Here is a 5594-nt window from a genome sequence, read left to right as displayed (position 1 = left end):
ATAGAGGGCAATGTATTGTGCATGGCATAGAGGAAGATGGGAAATGTCTTAAATGGTGTTATACTTCCTCCGGAGGGTATATGCTTTCAGAAAATATATAGTTTAGGGTGTTTAATTTGTTTCCCTTAATAGTGCAGGCCAAAATGTATCAGCTGTTCACTTGATTCGCCTATACAGAATAGAGGAGTATGTGTTATGCATGGTATGGAGGAAGATGGGACATAAGTTGATTGATGCTATATTTCATGTACAGTGCATATACTTTTAGAATATGTATAGTTTTGACTGTTCTATGACTTTGGTAAAACCATGACCCATAGGCATGCATTGTTAATTATTAATCTTAAACTATATTTATTAGTATAGCATTTTTGCCAGATGTCACAACAATAGAGTCACTTTTTTGGAGGCTAACTGCAGTTATCCCATCTGCACCCTTCTGTCGAATTAGGACATGATCATGGCCATCTTCAACTTTGCCTTCACAATTTTCCTGCATTCACTAACATAAACATACTGTGCTTTCCGATTATTGTTTTAGACAAAAATTGTGCAAAGTAAAGGGGCATCATACAGGCCCCTCTGATTGGACAGACAGTATATCAGTCAACCCCTGGGCAAGAGGTCAATTACTATAAGACTTGCAAAATGATGGACTGATACTTTAGTGTGATATACTGTATGTTTCAGTGACCTCTAAATCAGATTACGTAAACACCAAAACCACTTTCCTAGGCTGAATAATGCCTAACTATGTGTTTGTACAGATTACACATTGTGGAACACTTACATGCAAAAATCCACTTGGCTCTATTTAAAGATTTAACAACCATTTCCATTGATTCAAAGGGCCACAATGTAAAAATAGACACCAATTTTGCAACAAACCAGTCTGAAATAAGCCAAAGGAATTCACTCTTTGAAAATAAAAGAATGTTCCTCAACAATGCAAGATTCTAAATTTCCATGTTAAGTTAGATGGGGTCAGATATTCTTTAGAATGTGTATTCTACAACATTCTAATTACAGTTTTATCAGTATTTGCTGAAGAATAATGCATAAAACAACCCTCATTTTAACATATTTCCACCAACTGGATTTTCATGGTCTTTTACTATGGTGTAAAGATCACCAATTGAAATATAAAAATGTGAGAATAAATTCTGTGAAAATAAATTCTGAACAATTCTGTTCAGTTTTGGGTCAGACCTTTGCCTGGACTATTAGCTCCGTTGTGGTATTTATACAAATTAACTATACGTAATTACATTATGCCCTGTTTGCCCATGTTAACAAACAATTTAAAAAAGCTTATAATACATTTTTTGTTTGTCTTGATGTAAGTAATCAACTCAGTAATTTTCATGGTGATATGTGAAGGTTAATTCCCCCCCCCTATTCACGTGAGAAAAATACTGTAGGCGCATGAATAGGGTATATTTGGGTCTTTTTCTAAACTTTCCCCTATCGGGATTCTTTGGGGCTTTTTTTCCATTACTCAGGACATATTGAGGATTCAAAATCAGTTAAGTTTGCTTGTGTTGCAATTTGTTAAACCTTGACCCCTATTTTGGCTTAAAATGACTGGACTATCAATCCAGACTCCAGGCACCGGTAGATGCTAGCATGGCAGCTAGCATGTCAGCCGCAGCTCGGTGGTCGTGGCAGCTGCAGATCTCTTGCAGATTACGGATTGCAGAGAACGTTAGGCACCCTTGCTGAGCAATCCCTCCGTCCAGACATTGGATGTGCAGCGTCACGGATGGATGAGGGACTTCAGAGACATAAGGCAGGCTAGCCAAGGCGCTCATCAGCCCAATGGAAGCTGGTTAACGTTAACTTCACGTTGATGGTGTCAGCCGAGTTTGTTAATCAGAAAAAAGGACTAAGAATAACACAAAAACGATCGAAAATAACATAAATAAAGAGTGATTACATTTAACTAGAAAAATAAATAAAATTACGAACATTACATAAAAACAAACAAAAACATGATGCCAGACGAAGCGGCGTGTCTCCACGTGTCTAGTGTGACCATTAAAGGATTTTTGGTTGGAAAATGTTGCCTCAAATTATAATAATGGAAATAATGATATTGGGGTAAGAATGGTGAAATCAGAACTGATTTGTATCAAGCATTGGTGTCCACAATTGTGCTTTCAGAATCAAATTGTGTGAGGATATGACTTAGGCTATTTAACCCTTAGAACCCTAAGCTGTTTTTAGGGCATTTTCACTACCTTTATTCATAAGGATTTATTCTGGTCATTGTAAGTGCCACACACACACACATTATATATTGTTTTTTTCAGCAGAGTCTATGCTATCCAGATCTCATTTCATGTATTAGTACTAGCATTGTATTTAAAGAATTAAAATACAAAAAGCTTATTATAAAAATTCTTATATTTTGACATGTATCTCACCACAACAATCTCATAGCTCTACATGCATTTCATTTGTGTGTAGGGCAGACTGTCCTGAATCTGGCAATATCATTGCCATGGTGGAGGGATTCTCTGGGGCTGAGCAATTTACAGAAATATGTGGTGTGTGATTTACGGAAATAAATGCCATTTTTTATTTAGTGATGAAAAATTACCTTTCTGCGCTCCATATCTGTGACACGAACTGATCTGACCTGACTTGACCTGAGTTTGCGTGTTAGCCTGCGTGTGTATGCACTCATAATGATTCTCAACTTTTTACTGCATTGCCATAAACAAAGTAAAGGCAAAAAAGGTGTTTCTTTGTTGAACAAATTGGGATGCAATGTGAGCCTTGAATTGGATGCCATGCAGGAATTTGCTAGGATCTCAAAACCGGATTATGAACATGCTCTGCCATAGAAAAACACACGATAGCGTTGGATTATAAACATGCTTTGCCACAAAAACAGACAAAAACGTGGGGTAAGTCCAGCTATATGAAGTTATTATTTTGCTGTCACGTCGTCTGTTTTATAACCCAGAAGGACGTACTTGGTATCTTTCATCTGACATGCGTGGCATATCTATCCGATCACGGGTCCGCGAGTAATTCAAACGAGAGTGATGGGTGTGCGGCATTGGTTTGTGTACATGACGTTATTATTTTGCAGTCACTTCGTCTGTTTTTATAAGCCAGAAGGATCGATATACATGATATCAATGAATAGCCCTGTGTCTCCTATTTCATCTGATATGCTTGCCATATCTATGCGATCACGGGCCCAAGGGGTCAGGGGGCCATGAAGCCCAAGTCTTTGCATGGAATCATTGCCTCAATATCAACAAATCAGGATGTAAGCTATGAATCTGATTGAATTTAGTATTGGCCATCCCCAAAATGCACCAGAATACAGAAAATCACATCAAACAAATTAAAAAAATTCTGGGGGAGGACCCAGGGGCCCGAAAGTTCATAATCCGCCTATGGTTCTAAGGGTTAATATTAGTAGACCCACAGCTTTAAATTTAGGACTATGAAAAAGAAAATAATTTAGGCTAGCAATCTTTAGTTGAAATCTATTGTAGAAGGACCCAGTGTTACTGTATTAATACCTGGTGTACATAATTAAGATGGCAACTGGGGTGTTAGATAATCAAGGATTGGGATAGACATGCCTGCTTAACTTTCACATGGCTAAAGCGACAGTGCTTCTTTCAAAGGAACTAGGTTACCCTCGCCTGTCAGCAGACCAAAGTTAACTCGGGGAGTCAGATTGATCACCTGGGGGATAAAAATTTTTTCAGTAAGTATACTTCCAATGAGGCTATTTGCATGACATTTTCACCAGACATTATTACTAACTTGGATAATCCACCCATATAAAAAAAATCCAAACATTAAATTTCATAGGTAGAGTTATGTGTAATAAAGTGGAAGGACACAGGAAAAAAGTATTGAACACGCCTGCTGAAATTTCTTAAATACTTTGTGGAAAAGCCTTTATTTGTAATGACAGCTTCAAGGCATTTCCTGTATGACAAAACGAATCACTCACAGTATTCTGGTGTGATTTTGGCCCATTCTTTTAAACATAGTCCTTTAATATTGAAGATTCCAGGGCTCCCTCTTGTGAATCCTGATCTTTAATTAACTTCCAAAACTGTTCATTGGATTGAAGTCAGGGCCTTGATTTCCTTTCTCTGAAACCAATTGAGAGTTTCCTTTGCTGAATGGTTTGTATCATTGATCTGCTGGAAGGTCTAGCCATGTCTCATCCTCATCATCCTGGTGGATGTAAAGATTCTCCCGGAACAAAATGACTCCATTCATCATTCCTTCAACTGTATGAAGTCTGCCAGTACCATGAGATGAAAAACAGGCCACAACATGATGCCACCATCTCCAAACCTCACTGTTGGTAGGGTATTTTTCGGGTAATGCACAGTGCCATTTCTCCTCCAAATATGGTGTGTAGTATGACATCCGAAAAGTTCAATTTTGCTCTCGCCTGACCAGAATACATTCTCTCAGTAATTCATAGGATTGTCTAAATGTTGTGTAGCAAACTTTCAACGAGCTTTGACATGTTTTTCTTCAGAAATAGAGTCATGTGGGATGAGTGCGCATAGGCCATGGCGGTGGAGTGCATTACCTATGATTTTCTCTTTAACAGTTGTACCTGCTGCCTCCAAGTCTTTCTGGAGCTTTCTCCGAGTGGTCCTTGGCTCTTGGGCTACTCTTCTGACTATCCCTCTGACTTCCTGGTCAGAAATCTTGCAAGGAGATCCTGTGCATGGCCAGTTGATGATGCAGTGATGTTCCTTCCACTTGCAGATAATGGCTCCAATAATGCTTGCTGGATGATTCTGAAGTTTTGAAGTGCATCTGTAACCAGTTCCATTGATATGTTTTGCAACAATAAGGTTGCAAAGGTCTTGGGAGAGCTCTTTGCTTTTACCCATCATGAAATGTTTCTTGTGTGACACCTTGGTAACAAAAAACCTTTTTATAGCCCACCAGTATATACTAACCCAGCTTATATCAATTTGCACAGATAGAAGGGATAATTTCTTATAGATACTTATAGATTCCAGTTTGTTCCTTGCCTTTGTGTACTGCTTTTTCTTAGCGTGTTCAATATTTTTTCCCTGTGCCATTCCACTTTTTTACTAATAACTTTACTTTTAGACATTAATGTTTGGATTTTTATATATGTGTGGATTACCTAAGTTAATACTAATGTCCGGTGAAAATTTCATGCGAATAGCCTCACTGGAAGTATACTTACTGAAAAAAATGTTGACGTGTTCAATACTTATTTTCCCCGCTGTATCTCTTCTGCATCATGAGTCTCCTGGATGTGGTTGCCATGGTGATATGTTGCATCCTATTATTAGGAGGAGGTTGCACCAGTTTATATGGCAGAATACCTGGTTGGTGCACATGTTGCTTTTCTGGACTGACTTCAATGACATGGCCATAATTTTAATGGGATTGAGCAAGCAGGATACGCTGGGACAGGACTGAATGAACTTCACTTTCTTGGGCCTTAAGAGGAAACGGAGGTCCGGATGACCATTCTTGACCTCGATGTATAATAGATGATGTTAAGACAGTCATTTCAGCCAATAGTCTTTCAAATTATACTATGAAACTATACCTAT

The sequence above is a fragment of the Alosa pseudoharengus genome, unplaced genomic scaffold (assembly GCF_046254945.1).
Source record: "Alosa pseudoharengus isolate Yale_2024_CS ecotype anadromous, Long Island Sound unplaced genomic scaffold, YU_APseudo_1.1 YU_APseudo_1.1_scf_5, whole genome shotgun sequence".
Lineage (NCBI taxonomy): Eukaryota > Metazoa > Chordata > Actinopteri > Clupeiformes > Clupeidae > Alosa > Alosa pseudoharengus.
Note: the sequence above shows the minus strand (reverse complement) of the source record.